At 37.3% G+C, this 14,741-nt stretch overlaps 3 non-coding genes and 55 pseudogenes across 3 annotated transcripts; all 58 read left to right on the plus strand.

Annotated features, from left to right (window-relative positions):
* Nucleotides 1-4: 4 nt before the first annotated feature.
* Nucleotides 5-123, plus strand: LOC148492794 (5S ribosomal RNA; annotated as a pseudogene).
* Nucleotides 124-236: 113 nt separating this feature from the next.
* LOC148492795 (5S ribosomal RNA) lies at nucleotides 237-355 on the plus strand (annotated as a pseudogene).
* Nucleotides 356-471: 116 nt separating this feature from the next.
* Nucleotides 472-590, plus strand: LOC148492796 (5S ribosomal RNA; annotated as a pseudogene).
* Nucleotides 591-705: 115 nt separating this feature from the next.
* Nucleotides 706-824, plus strand: LOC148492797 (5S ribosomal RNA; annotated as a pseudogene).
* A 116-nt stretch (nucleotides 825-940) lies between these two features.
* On the plus strand, nucleotides 941-1,059 carry LOC148492798 (5S ribosomal RNA; annotated as a pseudogene).
* Nucleotides 1,060-1,175: 116 nt separating this feature from the next.
* On the plus strand, nucleotides 1,176-1,294 carry LOC148492799 (5S ribosomal RNA; annotated as a pseudogene).
* A 116-nt stretch (nucleotides 1,295-1,410) lies between these two features.
* LOC148492800 (5S ribosomal RNA) lies at nucleotides 1,411-1,529 on the plus strand (annotated as a pseudogene).
* Nucleotides 1,530-1,644: 115 nt separating this feature from the next.
* LOC148492801 (5S ribosomal RNA) lies at nucleotides 1,645-1,763 on the plus strand (annotated as a pseudogene).
* Nucleotides 1,764-1,879: 116 nt separating this feature from the next.
* LOC148492802 (5S ribosomal RNA) lies at nucleotides 1,880-1,998 on the plus strand (annotated as a pseudogene).
* Nucleotides 1,999-2,114: 116 nt separating this feature from the next.
* Nucleotides 2,115-2,233, plus strand: LOC148492803 (5S ribosomal RNA; annotated as a pseudogene).
* Nucleotides 2,234-2,584: 351 nt separating this feature from the next.
* On the plus strand, nucleotides 2,585-2,703 carry LOC148492804 (5S ribosomal RNA; annotated as a pseudogene).
* Nucleotides 2,704-2,816: 113 nt separating this feature from the next.
* On the plus strand, nucleotides 2,817-2,935 carry LOC148492805 (5S ribosomal RNA; annotated as a pseudogene).
* A 116-nt stretch (nucleotides 2,936-3,051) lies between these two features.
* Nucleotides 3,052-3,170, plus strand: LOC148492806 (5S ribosomal RNA; annotated as a pseudogene).
* A 116-nt stretch (nucleotides 3,171-3,286) lies between these two features.
* LOC148492807 (5S ribosomal RNA) lies at nucleotides 3,287-3,405 on the plus strand (annotated as a pseudogene).
* Nucleotides 3,406-3,520: 115 nt separating this feature from the next.
* LOC148492808 (5S ribosomal RNA) lies at nucleotides 3,521-3,639 on the plus strand (annotated as a pseudogene).
* Nucleotides 3,640-3,755: 116 nt separating this feature from the next.
* Nucleotides 3,756-3,874, plus strand: LOC148492809 (5S ribosomal RNA). Its single transcript, XR_015870219.1, has one exon. It is a non-coding gene; the product is annotated as a 5S ribosomal RNA (ribosomal RNA).
* A 116-nt stretch (nucleotides 3,875-3,990) lies between these two features.
* On the plus strand, nucleotides 3,991-4,109 carry LOC148492810 (5S ribosomal RNA; annotated as a pseudogene).
* Nucleotides 4,110-4,225: 116 nt separating this feature from the next.
* On the plus strand, nucleotides 4,226-4,344 carry LOC148492811 (5S ribosomal RNA; annotated as a pseudogene).
* Nucleotides 4,345-4,460: 116 nt separating this feature from the next.
* On the plus strand, nucleotides 4,461-4,579 carry LOC148492812 (5S ribosomal RNA; annotated as a pseudogene).
* A 115-nt stretch (nucleotides 4,580-4,694) lies between these two features.
* On the plus strand, nucleotides 4,695-4,813 carry LOC148492813 (5S ribosomal RNA; annotated as a pseudogene).
* A 116-nt stretch (nucleotides 4,814-4,929) lies between these two features.
* Nucleotides 4,930-5,048, plus strand: LOC148492814 (5S ribosomal RNA; annotated as a pseudogene).
* A 351-nt stretch (nucleotides 5,049-5,399) lies between these two features.
* Nucleotides 5,400-5,518, plus strand: LOC148492815 (5S ribosomal RNA; annotated as a pseudogene).
* Nucleotides 5,519-5,634: 116 nt separating this feature from the next.
* Nucleotides 5,635-5,753, plus strand: LOC148492816 (5S ribosomal RNA; annotated as a pseudogene).
* Nucleotides 5,754-5,868: 115 nt separating this feature from the next.
* Nucleotides 5,869-5,987, plus strand: LOC148492817 (5S ribosomal RNA; annotated as a pseudogene).
* A 116-nt stretch (nucleotides 5,988-6,103) lies between these two features.
* LOC148492818 (5S ribosomal RNA) lies at nucleotides 6,104-6,222 on the plus strand (annotated as a pseudogene).
* A 115-nt stretch (nucleotides 6,223-6,337) lies between these two features.
* LOC148492819 (5S ribosomal RNA) lies at nucleotides 6,338-6,456 on the plus strand (annotated as a pseudogene).
* Nucleotides 6,457-6,572: 116 nt separating this feature from the next.
* Nucleotides 6,573-6,691, plus strand: LOC148492820 (5S ribosomal RNA; annotated as a pseudogene).
* A 116-nt stretch (nucleotides 6,692-6,807) lies between these two features.
* On the plus strand, nucleotides 6,808-6,926 carry LOC148492821 (5S ribosomal RNA; annotated as a pseudogene).
* A 351-nt stretch (nucleotides 6,927-7,277) lies between these two features.
* On the plus strand, nucleotides 7,278-7,396 carry LOC148492822 (5S ribosomal RNA; annotated as a pseudogene).
* Nucleotides 7,397-7,511: 115 nt separating this feature from the next.
* Nucleotides 7,512-7,630, plus strand: LOC148492823 (5S ribosomal RNA; annotated as a pseudogene).
* Nucleotides 7,631-7,746: 116 nt separating this feature from the next.
* On the plus strand, nucleotides 7,747-7,865 carry LOC148492824 (5S ribosomal RNA; annotated as a pseudogene).
* A 116-nt stretch (nucleotides 7,866-7,981) lies between these two features.
* On the plus strand, nucleotides 7,982-8,100 carry LOC148492825 (5S ribosomal RNA; annotated as a pseudogene).
* A 115-nt stretch (nucleotides 8,101-8,215) lies between these two features.
* On the plus strand, nucleotides 8,216-8,334 carry LOC148492826 (5S ribosomal RNA; annotated as a pseudogene).
* A 116-nt stretch (nucleotides 8,335-8,450) lies between these two features.
* On the plus strand, nucleotides 8,451-8,569 carry LOC148492827 (5S ribosomal RNA; annotated as a pseudogene).
* A 115-nt stretch (nucleotides 8,570-8,684) lies between these two features.
* LOC148492828 (5S ribosomal RNA) lies at nucleotides 8,685-8,803 on the plus strand (annotated as a pseudogene).
* Nucleotides 8,804-8,919: 116 nt separating this feature from the next.
* On the plus strand, nucleotides 8,920-9,038 carry LOC148492829 (5S ribosomal RNA; annotated as a pseudogene).
* Nucleotides 9,039-9,154: 116 nt separating this feature from the next.
* On the plus strand, nucleotides 9,155-9,273 carry LOC148492830 (5S ribosomal RNA; annotated as a pseudogene).
* Nucleotides 9,274-9,624: 351 nt separating this feature from the next.
* Nucleotides 9,625-9,743, plus strand: LOC148492831 (5S ribosomal RNA; annotated as a pseudogene).
* Nucleotides 9,744-9,858: 115 nt separating this feature from the next.
* On the plus strand, nucleotides 9,859-9,977 carry LOC148492832 (5S ribosomal RNA; annotated as a pseudogene).
* A 116-nt stretch (nucleotides 9,978-10,093) lies between these two features.
* LOC148492833 (5S ribosomal RNA) lies at nucleotides 10,094-10,212 on the plus strand (annotated as a pseudogene).
* A 113-nt stretch (nucleotides 10,213-10,325) lies between these two features.
* LOC148492834 (5S ribosomal RNA) lies at nucleotides 10,326-10,444 on the plus strand (annotated as a pseudogene).
* A 116-nt stretch (nucleotides 10,445-10,560) lies between these two features.
* Nucleotides 10,561-10,679, plus strand: LOC148492835 (5S ribosomal RNA; annotated as a pseudogene).
* A 116-nt stretch (nucleotides 10,680-10,795) lies between these two features.
* Nucleotides 10,796-10,914, plus strand: LOC148492836 (5S ribosomal RNA; annotated as a pseudogene).
* A 115-nt stretch (nucleotides 10,915-11,029) lies between these two features.
* LOC148492837 (5S ribosomal RNA) lies at nucleotides 11,030-11,148 on the plus strand (annotated as a pseudogene).
* A 116-nt stretch (nucleotides 11,149-11,264) lies between these two features.
* On the plus strand, nucleotides 11,265-11,383 carry LOC148492838 (5S ribosomal RNA). The gene has a single exon (XR_015870430.1). It is a non-coding gene; the product is annotated as a 5S ribosomal RNA (ribosomal RNA).
* Nucleotides 11,384-11,499: 116 nt separating this feature from the next.
* LOC148492839 (5S ribosomal RNA) lies at nucleotides 11,500-11,618 on the plus strand (annotated as a pseudogene).
* A 116-nt stretch (nucleotides 11,619-11,734) lies between these two features.
* LOC148492840 (5S ribosomal RNA) lies at nucleotides 11,735-11,853 on the plus strand (annotated as a pseudogene).
* A 116-nt stretch (nucleotides 11,854-11,969) lies between these two features.
* LOC148492841 (5S ribosomal RNA) lies at nucleotides 11,970-12,088 on the plus strand (annotated as a pseudogene).
* Nucleotides 12,089-12,203: 115 nt separating this feature from the next.
* Nucleotides 12,204-12,322, plus strand: LOC148492842 (5S ribosomal RNA; annotated as a pseudogene).
* Nucleotides 12,323-12,438: 116 nt separating this feature from the next.
* LOC148492843 (5S ribosomal RNA) lies at nucleotides 12,439-12,557 on the plus strand (annotated as a pseudogene).
* Nucleotides 12,558-12,673: 116 nt separating this feature from the next.
* On the plus strand, nucleotides 12,674-12,792 carry LOC148492844 (5S ribosomal RNA; annotated as a pseudogene).
* Nucleotides 12,793-13,143: 351 nt separating this feature from the next.
* On the plus strand, nucleotides 13,144-13,262 carry LOC148492845 (5S ribosomal RNA; annotated as a pseudogene).
* Nucleotides 13,263-13,378: 116 nt separating this feature from the next.
* Nucleotides 13,379-13,497, plus strand: LOC148492846 (5S ribosomal RNA; annotated as a pseudogene).
* A 116-nt stretch (nucleotides 13,498-13,613) lies between these two features.
* LOC148492847 (5S ribosomal RNA) lies at nucleotides 13,614-13,732 on the plus strand (annotated as a pseudogene).
* Nucleotides 13,733-13,847: 115 nt separating this feature from the next.
* On the plus strand, nucleotides 13,848-13,966 carry LOC148492848 (5S ribosomal RNA; annotated as a pseudogene).
* A 116-nt stretch (nucleotides 13,967-14,082) lies between these two features.
* Nucleotides 14,083-14,201, plus strand: LOC148492849 (5S ribosomal RNA). Its single transcript, XR_015870431.1, has one exon. It is a non-coding gene; the product is annotated as a 5S ribosomal RNA (ribosomal RNA).
* A 116-nt stretch (nucleotides 14,202-14,317) lies between these two features.
* On the plus strand, nucleotides 14,318-14,436 carry LOC148492850 (5S ribosomal RNA; annotated as a pseudogene).
* A 116-nt stretch (nucleotides 14,437-14,552) lies between these two features.
* On the plus strand, nucleotides 14,553-14,671 carry LOC148492851 (5S ribosomal RNA; annotated as a pseudogene).
* Nucleotides 14,672-14,741: the final 70 nt, after the last annotated feature.

Genomic DNA, 14,741 nt, shown 5'->3' on the forward strand with positions numbered 1-14,741 from the left:
GAGCACCTACAGTCAAACCACACTGGACATGCCCAATCTCGTATGATCTTGAAAGCTATGCAGTGTTGGGCCTGGTTAGTATTTGGATGGGAGACCACCTGGGAATGCGAGGTGCTGTAGGTAATTTTATACTACCATAACATTCTTTTCTATTACATTTTTCATTTCATTTTTCAACTAATCATTGAATTTACTTGAGTTAAGAAGTAAGAGGTCTAAAGTTAATGTTTTTGAGCACCTACAGCCAAACCACACTGGACATGCCCAATCTCGTCTGAACTTGAAAGCTATGCAGTGTTGGGCCTGGTTAGTACTTGGATGGGAAACAACCTGGGAATACCAGGTGCTGTATGTAATTTTATACTGCCATAACATTCTTTTCTATTACATTTTACATTTAATTTTTTCAAATTATCAATGAATTTACTTGAGTTAAGAAGTAATAGAGGTCTAAAATTAATGGTTTTGGGCACCTACAGCCAAACCACACTGGACATGCCCAATATCGTCTGATTTTGGAAGCTATGCAGTGTTGGGCCTGGTTAGTACATGAATGGGAGACCACCTGGGAATACCAGGTGCTGTAGGTAATTTTATACTGCCATAACATTCGTTTCCATTACATTTTACATTTCATTTTTCAACTTATCATTGAATTTACTTGAGTTAAGAAGTAAAAGAGGTCTAAAGTTAATGTTTTTGAGCACCTACAGCCAAACCACACTGGACATGCCCAATCTCATCTGATCTTGGAAGCTATGCAGTGGTGGGCCTCGTTAGTACTTGGATGGGAGACCACCTAGTAATCCCAGGTGCTGTAGGTAATTTTATACTGCCATAACATTCTTTTCTACTACATTTTACATTTAATTTTTTCAACTTATCAATGAATTTACTTGAGTTAAGAAGTAATAGAGGTCTAAAGTTAATACTTTTGAGCACCTACAGCCAAACCACACTGGACATGCCCAATCTCGTCTGATCTTGGAAGCTATGCAGTGTTGGGCCTGGTTAGTGCTTGGATGGGAGACCACCTGGGAATACCAGGTGCTGTAGGTAATTTTATATAGCCATAACATTCTTTTCTATTACATTTTACATTACATTTTTTCAACTTATCAATGAATTTACTTGAGTTAAGAAGTAAAAGAGGTCTAAAGTTAATGTTTTTGAGCACCTACAGTCAAACCACACTGGACATGCCCAATTTCATCTGATCTTGGAAGCTATGCAGTGTTGGGCCTGGTTAGTACTTGGATGGGAGACCACCTGGGAATACCAGGTGCTGTAGGTAATTTTATACTGCCATAACATTCTTTTCCATTACATTTTACATTTAATTTTTTCAACTTATCAATGAATTTACTTGAGTTAAGAAGTAAAAGAGGTCTAAAGTTAATGTTTTTGAGCACCTACTGCCAAACCACACTGGACATGCCCAATCTTGTTTGATTTTGGAAGCTATGCAGTATTGGGCCTGGTTAGTACTTGGATGGGAGACCACCTGGGAATACCAGGTGCTGTAGGTAATTTTATAGTGCCATGACATTCTTTTCTATTACATTTTACATTTAATTTTTCAACTTATCATTGAATTTACTTGAGTTAAGAAGTAAAAGAGGTCTAAAGTTAATGTTTTTGAGCACATACAGCCAAACCACACTGGACATGCCCAATCTCGTCTGATCTTGGAAGCTATGCAGTGTTGGGCCTGGTTAGTACTTTGATAGGAGACCACCTAGGAATCCCAGGTGCTGTAGGTAATTTTATACTGCCATAACAGTCTATTCTATTACATTTTACATTTAATTTTTTCAACTTATCAATGAATTTACTTGAGTTAAGAAGTAATAGAGGTCTAAAGTTAATGCTTTTGAGCACCTACAGCCAAACCACACTGGACATGCCCAATCTTGTTTGATCTTGGAAGCTATGCAGTGTTGGGCCTGGTTAGTACTTGGACGGGAGACCACTTGGGAATACCAGGTGCTGTAGGAAATTTTATATAGCCATAACATTCTTTTCTATTAAATTTTACATTACATTTTTTCAACTTATCAATGAATTTACTTGAGTTAAAAAGTAAAAGAGGTCTAAAGTTAATGTTTTTGAGCACCTGCTGTCAAACCACACTGGACATGCCCAATCTCGTCTGATCTTGAAAGCTATGCAGTGTTGGGCCTGGTTAGTACTTGGATGGGAGATCCCCTGGGAATGCCAGGTGCTGTAGGTAATTTTATACTGCCATAACATTCTTTTCTATTACATTTTACATTTAATTTTTTCAACTTATCAATGAATTTACTTGAGTTAAGAAGTAATAGAGGTCTAAATTTAATGCTTTTGAGCACCTACAGCCAAACCACACTGGACATGCCCAATCTCGTCTGATCTTATAAGCTATGCAGTGTTGGGCCTGGTTTGTACTTGGATGGGAGACCACCTTGGAATTGCAGTTGCTGTAGGAAATTTTATACAGCCAAAACATTCTTTTCTATTACATTTTACATTTAATTTTTTCAACTTATCAATGAATTTACTTGAGTTAAGAAGTAAAAGAGGTCTAAAGTTAATGTTTTTGAGCACCTACAGCCAAACCACACTGGACATGCCCAATCTCGTCTGATCTTGGAAGTTATGCAGTGTTGGGCCTGGTTAGTACTTGGATGGGAGACCACCTGGGAATGCGAGGTGCTGTAGGTAATTTTATACTACCATAACATTCTTTTCTATTACATTTTTCATTTCATTTTTCAACTAATCATTGAATTTACTTGAGTTAAGAAGTAAGAGGTCTAAAGTTAATGTTTTTGAGCACCTACAGCCAAACCACACTGGACATGCCCAATCTCGTCTGAACTTGGAAGCTATGCAGTGTTGGGCCTGGTAAGTACTTGGATGGGAGACCACCTGGGAATACCAGGTGCTGTAGATAATTTTATACTGCCATAACATTCTTTTCTATTACATTTTACATTTAATTTTTTCAACTTATCAATGAATTTACTTGAGTTAAGAAGTAATAGAGGTCTAAAGTTAATGGTTTTGAGCACCTACAGCCAAACCACACTGGACATGCCCAATCTCGTCTGAACTTGAAAGCTATGCAGTGTTGGGCCTGGTTAGTACTTGGATGGGAAACAACCTGGGAATACCAGGTGCTGTATGTAATTTTATACTGCCATAACATTCTTTTCTATTACATTTTACATTTAATTTTTTCAAATTATCAATGAATTTACTTGAGTTAAGAAGTAATAGAGGTCTAAAATTAATGGTTTTGGGCACCTACAGCCAAACCACACTGGACATGCCCAATATCGTCTGATTTTGGAAGCTATGCAGTGTTGGGCCTGGTTAGTACATGAATGGGAAACCACCTGGGAATACCAGGTGCTGTAGGTAATTTTATACTGCCATAACATTCGTTTCCATTACATTTTACATTTCATTTTTCAACTTATCATTGAATTTACTTGAGTTAAGAAGTAAAAGAGGTCTAAAGTTAATGTTTTTGAGCACCTACAGCCAAACCATACTGGACATGCCCAATCTCATCTGATCTTGGAAGCTATGCAGTGGTGGGCCTCGTTAGTACTTGGATGGGAGACCACCTTGTAATCCCAGGTGCTGTAGGTAATTTTATACTGCCATAACATTCTTTTCTACTACATTTTACATTTAATTTTTTTAACTTATCAATGAATTTACTTGAGTTAAGAAGTAATAGAGGTCTAAAGTTAATGCTTTTGAGCACCTACAGCCAAACCACACTGGACATGCCCAATCTCGTCTGATCTTGGAAGCTATGCAGTGTTGGGCCTGGTTAGTACTTGGATGGGAGACCACCTGGGAATACCAGGTGCTGTAGGTAATTTTATATAGCCATAACATTCTTTTCTATTACATTTTACATTACATTTTTTCAACTTATCAATGAATTTACTTGAGTTAAGAAGTAAAAGAGGTCTAAAGTTAATGTTTTTGAGCACCTACAGTCAAACCACACTGGACATGCCAAATTTCATCTGATATTGGAAGCTATGCAGTGTTGGGCCTGGTTAGTACTTGGATGGGAGACCACCTGGGAATACCAGGTGCTGTAGGTAATTTTATACTGCCATAACATTCTTTTCCATTACATTTTACATTTAATTTTTTCAACTTATCAATGAATTTACTTGAGTTAAGAAGTAAAAGAGGTCTAAAGTTAATGTTTTTGAGCACCTACTGCCAAACCACACTGGACATGCCCAATCTTGTTTGATCTTGGAAGCTATGCAGTATTGGACCTGGTTAGTACTTGGATGGGAGACCACCTGGGAATACCAGGTGCTGTAGGTAATTTTATAGTGCCATGACATTCTTTTCTATTACATTTTACATTTAATTTTTTCAACTTATCAATGAATTTACTTGAGTTAAGAAGTAATAGAGGTCTAAAGATAATGGTTTTGGGCACCTACAGCCAAACCACACTGGACATGCCCAATCTTGTCTGATCTTGAAAGCTATGCAGTGTTGGGCCTGGTTAGTACTTGGATGGGAGACAACCTGGGAATACCAAGAGCTGTAGGTAATTTTATACTGCCAAAACATTCTTTTCTATTACATTTTACATTTCATTTTTCAACTTATCATTGAATTTACTTGAGTTAAGAAGTAAAAGAGGTCTAAAGTTAATGTTTTTGAGCACATACAGCCAAACCACACTGGACATGCCCAATCTCGTCTGATCTTGGAAGCTATGCAGTGTTGGGCCTGGTTAGTACTTTGATGGGAGACCACCTAGGAATCCCAGGTGCTGTAGGTAATTTTATACTGCCATAACAGTCTATTCTATTACATTTTACATTTAATTTTTTCAACTTATCAATGAATTTACTTGAGTTAAGAAGTAATAGAGGTCTAAAGTTAATGCTTTTGAGCACCTACAGCCAAACCACACTGGACATGCCCAATCTTGTTTGATCTTGGAAGCTATGCAGTGTTGGGCCTGGTTAGTACTTGGATAGGAGACCCCCTGGGAATGCCAGGTGCTGTAGGTAATTTTATACTGCCATAACATTCTTTTCTATTACATTTTACATTTAATTTTTTCAACTTATCAATGAATTTACTTGAGTTAAGAAGTAATAGAGGTCTAAATTTAATGCTTTTGAGCACCTACAGCCAAACCACACTGGACATGCCCAATCTCGTCTGATCTTATAAGCTATGCAGTGTTGGGCCTGGTTTGTACTTGGATGGGAGACCACCTTGGAATTGCAGTTGCTGTAGGAAATTTTATACAGCCAAAACATTCTTTTCTATTACATTTTACATTTAATTTTTTCAACTTATCAATGAATTTACTTGAGTTAAGAAGTAAAAGAGGTCTAAAGTTAATGTTTTTGAGCACCTACAGCCAAACCACACTGGACATGCCCAATCTTGTCTGATCTTGGAAGTTATGCAGTGTTGGGCCTGGTTAGTACTTGGATGGGAGACGACCTGGGAATACCAGGAGCTGTAGGTAATTTTATACTGCCATAACATTATTTTCTATTACATTTTACATTTAATTTTTTCAACTTATCAATGAATTTACTTGAGTTAAGAAGTAATAGAGGTCTAAAGTTAATGTTTTTGAGCACCTACAGCCAAACCACACTGGACATGCCCAACCTCGTCTGATATTGGAAGCTATGCAGTGTTGGGCCTGGTTAGTACTTGGATGGGAGAACACATGGGAATACCAGGTGCAATAGGTAATTTTATACTGCCATAACATTCTTTTCTATTACATTTTACATTTCATTTTTCAACTAATCATTGAATTTGCTTGAGTTAAGAAGTAAAAGAGGTCTAAAGTTAATGTTTTTGAGCACCTACAGCCAAACTATACTGGACATGCCCAATCTCGTCTGATCTTGGAAGCTATGCAGTGTTGGGCCTTGTTCGTACTTGGATGGGAGACTACCTGGGAATGCCAGGTGCTGTAGGTAATTTTATGCAGCCATAACATTCTTTTCTATTACATTTTACTTTTAATTTTTTCAACTTATCAATGAAATTACTTGAGTTAAGAAGTAAAAGAGGTCTAAAGGTAATGTTTTTGAGCACCTACAGTCAAACCACAGAGGACATGCCCAATCTCATCTGTTCTTGGAAGTTATGCAGTGTTGGGCCTGGTTAGTGCTTGGATGGGAGACCACCTGGGAATACTAGGAGCTGTAGGTAATTTTATACTGGGAAAACATTCTTTTCTATTACATTTTACATTTCATTTTTCAACTTATCATTGAATTTACTTGAGTTAAGCAGTAAAAGAGGTCTAAAGTTAATGTTTTTGAGCACCTACAGCCAAACCACACTGGACATGCCCAATCTCATCTGATCTTGGAAGCAATGCGGTGTTTGGCCTGGTTTCTACTTGGATGGGAGACCACCTGGGAATACCAGGTGCTGTAGGTAATTTTATACAGCCAAAACTTTCTTTTCTATTACAATTTACATTTAATTTTTTCAACTTATCAATGAATTTACTTGAGTTAAGAAGTAAAAGAGGTCTAAAGTTAATGTTTTTGAGCACCTACAGCCAAAGCACACTGGACATGCCCAATCTCGTCTGATCTTGGAAGCTATGCAGTGTTGGGCCTGGTTAGTACTTGGACAGGAGACCACCTGGGAATACCAGGTGCTGTAGGTAATTTTATATAGCCATAACTTTCTTTTCTATTACATTTTACATTACATTTTTTCAACTTATCAATGAATTTACTTGAGTTAAGAAGTAAAAGAGGTCTAAAGTTAATGTTTTTGAGCACATACAGTCAAACCACACTGGACATGCACAATCTCATCTGATCTTGGAAGCTATGCAGTGTTGGGCTTGGTTAGTACTTGGATGGGAGACCCCCTGGGAATACCAGGTGCTGTAGGTAATTTTATACTGCCATAACATTCTTTTCTATTACATTTTACATTTAATTTTTTCAACATATCAATGAATTTACTTGAGTTAAGAAGTAATAGAGGTCTAAATTTAATGCTTTTGAGCACCTACAGCCAAACCACACTGGACATGCCCAATCTCGTCTGATCTTGTAAGCTTTGCTGTGTTGGGCCTGGTTTGTACTTGGATGGGAGACCACCTGGGAATACCAGTACCTGTTGGAAATTTTATACAGCCAAAACATTCTTTTCTATTACATTTTACATCTAATATTTTCAACTTATCAATGAATTTACTTGAGTTAAGAAGTAAAAGAGGTCTAAAATTAATGTTTTTGAGCACCTACAGCCAAACCACACTGGACATTCCCAATCTTGTTTGATCTTGGAAACTATGTAGTGTTGGGCCTGGTTAGTACTTGGATGGGAGACCACCTGGGAATACCAGGTGCTGTAGGTAATTTTATACTGCCATAACATTCTTTTCTATTACATTTTACATTTAATTTTTTCAGCTTATCAATGAATTTACTTGAGTTAAGAAGTAATAGAGGTCTAAAGTTAAGACTTTGGGCACCTACAGCCAAACCACACTGGACATGCCCAATCTCGTCTGATCTTGGAAGCTATGCAGTATTGGGCCTGGTAAGTACTTGGATGGGAGACCACTTGGGACTACCAGGTGCTGTAGGTAATTTTATATAGTCATAACATTCTTTTCTATTACATTTTACATTACATTTTTTCAACTTATCAATGAATTAACTTGAGTTAAGAAGTAAAAGAGGTCTAAAGTTAATGTTTTTGAGCACCTACAGTCAAACCACACTGGACATGCCCAATCTCGTCTGATCTTGAAAGCTATGCAGTGTTGGGCCTGGTTAGTACTTGGATGGGAGACCACCTGGGAATACCAGGAGCTGTAGGTAATTTTATACTGCCATAACATTATTTTCTATTACATTTTACATTTAATTTTTTCAACTTATCAATGAATTTACTTGAGTTAAGAAGTAATAGAGGTCTAAAGTTAATGTTTTTGAGCACCTACAGCCAAACCACACTGGACATGCCCAACCTCGTCTGATATTGGAAGCTATGCAGTGTTGGGCCTGGTTAGTACTTGGATGGGAGAACACATGGGAATACCAGGTGCAATAGGTAATTTTATACTGCCATAACATTCTTTTCTATTACATTTTACATTTCATTTTTCAACTAATCATTGAATTTGCTTGAGTTAAGAAGTAAAAGAGGTCTAAAGTTAATGTTTTTGAGCACCTACAGCCAAACTATACTGGACATGCCCAATCTCGTCTGATCTTGGAAGCTATGCAGTGTTGGGCCTTGTTCGTACTTGGATGGGAGACTACCTGGGAATGCCAGGTGCTGTAGGTAATTTTATGCAGCCATAACATTCTTTTCTATTACATTTTACTTTTAATTTTTTCAACTTATCAATGAAATTACTTGAGTTAAGAAGTAAAAGAGGTCTAAAGGTAATGTTTTTGAGCACCTACAGTCAAACCACAGAGGACATGCCCAATCTCATCTGTTCTTGGAAGTTATGCAGTGTTGGGCCTGGTTAGTGCTTGGATGGGAGACCACCTGGGAATACTAGGAGCTGTAGGTAATTTTATACTGGGAAAACATTCTTTTCTATTACATTTTACATTTCATTTTTCAACTTATCATTGAATTTACTTGAGTTAAGCAGTAAAAGAGGTCTAAAGTTAATGTTTTTGAGCACCTACAGCCAAACCACACTGGACATGCCCAATCTCATCTGATCTTGGAAGCAATGCGGTGTTTGGCCTGGTTTCTACTTGGATGGGAGACCACCTGGGAATACCAGGTGCTGTAGGTAATTTTATACAGCCAAAACTTTCTTTTCTATTACAATTTACATTTAATTTTTTCAACTTATCAATGAATTTACTTGAGTTAAGAAGTAAAAGAGGTCTAAAGTTAATGTTTTTGAGCACCTACAGCCAAAGCACACTGGACATGCCCAATCTCGTCTGATCTTGGAAGCTATGCAGTGTTGGGCCTGGTTAGTACTTGGACAGGAGACCACCTGGGAATACCAGGTGCTGTAGGTAATTTTATATAGCCATAACTTTCTTTTCTATTACATTTTACATTACATTTTTTCAACTTATCAATGAATTTACTTGAGTTAAGAAGTAAAAGAGGTCTAAAGTTAATGTTTTTGAGCACATACAGTCAAACCACACTGGACATGCACAATCTCATCTGATCTTGGAAGCTATGCAGTGTTGGGCTTGGTTAGTACTTGGATGGGAGACCCCCTGGGAATACCAGGTGCTGTAGGTAATTTTATACTGCCATAACATTCTTTTCTATTACATTTTACATTTAATTTTTTCAACATATCAATGAATTTACTTGAGTTAAGAAGTAATAGAGGTCTAAATTTAATGCTTTTGAGCACCTACAGCCAAACCACACTGGACATGCCCAATCTCGTCTGATCTTGTAAGCTTTGCTGTGTTGGGCCTGGTTTGTACTTGGATGGGAGACCACCTGGGAATACCAGTACCTGTTGGAAATTTTATACAGCCAAAACATTCTTTTCTATTACATTTTACATCTAATATTTTCAACTTATCAATGAATTTACTTGAGTTAAGAAGTAAAAGAGGTCTAAAATTAATGTTTTTGAGCACCTACAGCCAAACCACACTGGACATTCCCAATCTTGTTTGATCTTGGAAACTATGTAGTGTTGGGCCTGGTTAGTACTTGGATGGGAGACCACCTGGGAATACCAGGTGCTGTAGGTAATTTTATACTGCCATAACATTCTTTTCTATTACATTTTACATTTAATTTTTTCAGCTTATCAATGAATTTACTTGAGTTAAGAAGTAATAGAGGTCTAAAGTTAAGACTTTGGGCACCTACAGCCAAACCACACTGGACATGCCCAATCTCGTCTGATCTTGGAAGCTATGCAGTATTGGGCCTGGTAAGTACTTGGATGGGAGACCACTTGGGACTACCAGGTGCTGTAGGTAATTTTATATAGTCATAACATTCTTTTCTATTACATTTTACATTACATTTTTTCAACTTATCAATGAATTAACTTGAGTTAAGAAGTAAAAGAGGTCTAAAGTTAATGTTTTTGAGCACCTACAGTCAAACCACACTGGACATGCCCAATCTCGTCTGATCTTGAAAGCTATGCAGTGTTGGGCCTGGTTAGTACTTGGATGGGAGACCACCTGGGAATGCGAGGTGCTGTAGGTAATTTTATACTACCATAACATTCTTTTCTATTACATTTTTCATTTCATTTTTCAACTAATCATTGAATTTACTTGAGTTAAGAAGTAAGAGGTCTAAAGTTAATGTTTTTGAGCACCTACAGCCAAACCACACTGGACATGCCCAATCTCGTCTGAACTTGGAAGCTATGCAGTGTTGGGCCTGGTAAGTACTTGGATGGGAGACCACCTGGGAATACCAGGTGCTGTAGATAATTTTATACTGCCATAACATTCTTTTCTATTACATTTTACATTTAATTTTTTCAACTTATCAATGAATTTACTTGAGTTAAGAAGTAATAGAGGTCTAAAGTTAATGGTTTTGAGCACCTACAGCCAAACCACACTGGACATGCCCAATCTCATCTGAACTTGAAAGCTATGCAGTGTTGGGCCTGGTTAGTACTTGGATGGGAAACAACCTGGGAATACCAGGTGCTGTATGTAATTTTATACTGCCATAACATTCTTTTCTATTACATTTTACATTTAATTTTTTCAAATTATCAATGAATTTACTTGAGTTAAGAAGTAATAGAGGTCTAAAATTAATGGTTTTGGGCACCTACAGCCAAACCACACTGGACATGCCCAATATCGTCTGATTTTGGAAGCTATGCAGTGTTGGGCCTGGTTAGTACATGAATGGGAGACCACCTGGGAATACCAGGTGCTGTAGGTAATTTTATACTGCCATAACATTCGTTTCCATTACATTTTACATTTCATCTTTCAACTTATCATTGAATTTACTTGAGTTAAGAAGTAAAAGAGGTCTAAAGTTAATGTTTTTGAGCACCTACAGCCAAACCATACTGGACATGCCCAATCTCATCTGATCTTGGAAGCTATGCAGTGGTGGGCCTCGTTAGTACTTGGATGGGAGACCACCTAGTAATCCCAGGTGCTGTAGGTAATTTTATACTGCCATAACATTCTTTTCTACTACATTTTACATTTAATTTTTTCAACTTATCAATGAATTTACTTGAGTTAAGAAGTAATAGAGGTCTAAAGTTAATGCTTTTGAGCACCTACAGCCAAACCACACTGGACATGCCCAATCTCGTCTGATCTTGGAAGCTATGCAGTGTTGGGCCTGGTTAGTACTTGGATGGGAGACCTCCTGGGAATACCAGGTGCTGTAGGTAATTTTATATAGCCATAACATTCTTTTCTATTACATTTTACATTACATTTTTTCAACTTATCAATGAATTTACTTGAGTTAAGAAGTAAAAGAGGTCTAAAGTTAATGTTTTTGAGCACCTACAGTCAAACCACACTGGACATGCCCAATTTCATCTGATCTTGGAAGCTATGCAGTGTTGGGCCTGGTTAGTACTTGGATGGGAGACCACCTGGGAATACCAGGTGCTGTAGGTAATTTTATACTGCCATAACATTCTTTTCCATTACATTTTACATTTAATTTTTTCAACTTATCAATGAATTTACTTGAGTTAAGAAGTAAAAGAGGTCTAAAGTTAATGTTTTTGAGCACCTACTGCCAAACCACACTGGACATGCCCAATCTTGTTTGATCTTGGAAGCTATGCAGTATTGGGCCTGGTTAGTACTTGGATGGGAGACCACCTGGGAATACCAGGTGCTGTAGGTAATTTTATAGTGCCATGACATTCTTTTCTATTACATTTTACATTTAATTTTTTCAACTTATCAATGAATTTACTTGAGTTAAGAAGTAATGGAGGTCTAAAGATAATGGTTTTGGGCACCTACAGCCAAACCACACTGGACATGCCCAATCTCGTCTGATCTTGAAAGCTATGCAGTGTTGGGCCTGGTTAGTACTTGGATGGGAGACAACCTGGGAATACCAAGAGCTGTAGGTAATTTTATACTGCCAAAACATTCTTTTCTATTACATTTTACATTTCATTTTTCAACTTATCATTGAATTTACTTGAGTTAAGAAGTAAAAGAGGTCTAAAGTTAATGTTTTTGAGCACATACAGCCAAACCACACTGGACATGCCCAATCTCGTCTGATCTTGGAAGCTATGCAGTGTTGGGCCTGGTTAGTACTTTGATGGGAGACCACCTAGGAATCCCAGGTGCTGTAGGTAATTTTATACTGCCATAACAGTCTATTCTATTACATTTTACATTTAATTTTTTCAACTTATCAATGAATTTACTTGAGTTAAGAAGTAATAGAGGTCTAAAGTTAATGCTTTTGAGCACCTACAGCCAAACCACACTGGACATGCCCAATCTTGTTTGATCTTGGAAGCTATGCAGTGTTGGGCCTGGTTAGTACTTGGACGGGAGACCACTTGGGAATACCAGGTGCTGTAGGAAATTTTATATAGCCATAACATTCTTTTCTATTAAATTTTACATTACATTTTTTCAACTTATCAATGAATTTACTTGAGTTAAAAAGTAAAAGAGGTCTAAAGTTAATGTTTTTGAGCACCTTCTGTCAAACCACACTGGACATGCCCAATCTCGTCTGATCTTGAAAGCTATGCAGTGTTGGGCCTGGTTAGTACTTGGATGGGAGACCCCCTGGGAATGCCAGGTGCTGTAGGTAATTTTATACTGCCATAACATTCTTTTCTATTACATTTTACATTTAATTTTTTCAACTTATCAATTAATTTACTTGAGTTAAGAAGTAATAGAGGTCTAAATTTAATGCTTTTGAGCACCTACAGCCAAACCACACTGGACATGCCCAATCTCGTCTGATCTTATAAGCTATGCAGTGTTGGGCCTGGTTTGTACTTGGATGGGAGACCACCTTGGAATTGCAGTTGCTGTAGGAAATTTTATACAGCCAAAACATTCTTTTCTATTACATTTTACATTTAATTTTTTCAACTTATCAATGAATTTACTTGAGTTAAGAAGTAAAAGAGGTCTAAAGTTAATATTTTTGAGCACCTACAGCCAAACCACACTGGACATGCCCAATCTCGTCTGAACTTGGAAGCTATGCAGTGTTGGGCCTGGTAAGTACTTGGATGGGAGACCACCTGGGAATACCAGGTGCTGTAGATAATTTTATACTGCCATAACATTCTTTTCTATTACATTTTACATTTAATTTTTTCAACTTATCAATGAATTTACTTGAGTTAAGAAGTAATAGAGGTCTAAAGTTAATGGTTTTGAGCACCTACAGCCAAACCACACTGGACATGCCCAATCTCATCTGAACTTGAAAGCTATGCAGTGTTGGGCCTGGTTAGTACTTGGATGGGAAACAACCTGGGAATACCAGGTGCTGTATGTAATTTTATACTGCCATAACATTCTTTTCTATTACATTTTACATTTAATTTTTTCAAATTATCAATGAATTTACTTGAGTTAAGAAGTAATAGAGGTCTAAAATTAATGGTTTTGGGCACCTACAGCCAAACCACACTGGACATGCCCAATATCGTCTGATTTTGGAAGCTATGCAGTGTTGGGCCTGGTTAGTACATGAATGGGAGACCACCTGGGAATACCAGGTGCTGTAGGTAATTTTATACTGCCATAACATTCGTTTCCATTACATTTTACATTTCATCTTTCAACTTATCATTGAATTTACTTGAGTTAAGAAGTAAAAGAGGTCTAAAGTTAATGTTTTTGAGCACCTACAGCCAAACCATACTGGACATGCCCAATCTCATCTGATCTTGGAAGCTATGCAGTGGTGGGCCTCGTTAGTACTTGGATGGGAGACCACCTAGTAATCCCAGGTGCTGTAGGTAATTTTATACTGCCATAACATTCTTTTCTACTACATTTTACATTTAATTTTTTCAACTTATCAATGAATTTACTTGAGTTAAGAAGTAATAGAGGTCTAAAGTTAATGCTTTTGAGCACCTACAGCCAAACCACACTGGACATGCCCAATCTCGTCTGATCTTGGAAGCTATGCAGTGTTGGGCCTGGTTAGTACTTGGATGGGAGACCTCCTGGGAATACCAGGTGCTGTAGGTAATTTTATATAGCCATAACATTCTTTTCTATTACATTTTACATTACATTTTTTCAACTTATCAATGAATTTACTTGAGTTAAGAAGTAAAAGAGGTCTAAAGTTAATGTTTTTGAGCACCTACAGTCAAACCACACTGGACATGCCCAATTTCATCTGATCTTGGAAGCTATGCAGTGTTGGGCCTGGTTAGTACTTGGATGGGAGACCACCTGGGAATACCAGGTGCTGTAGGTAATTTTATACTGCCATAACATTCTTTTCCATTACATTTTACATTTAATTTTTTCAACTTATCAATGAATTTACTTGAGTTAAGAAGTAAAAGAGGTCTAAAGTTAATGTTTTTGAGCACCTACTGCCAAACCACACTGGACATGCCCAATCTTGTTTGATCTTGGAAGCTATGCAGTATTGGGCCTGGTTAGTACTTGGATGGGAGACCACCTGGGAATACCAGGTGCTGTAGGTAATTTTATAGTGCCATGACATTCTTTTCTATTACATTTTACATTTAATTTTTTCAACTTATCAATGAATTT

The sequence above is a fragment of the Taudactylus pleione genome, unplaced genomic scaffold (genome assembly GCF_031769625.1).
Source record: "Taudactylus pleione unplaced genomic scaffold, aTauple2 ptg000550l, whole genome shotgun sequence".
Classification (NCBI taxonomy): Eukaryota; Metazoa; Chordata; class Amphibia; order Anura; family Myobatrachidae; genus Taudactylus; species Taudactylus pleione.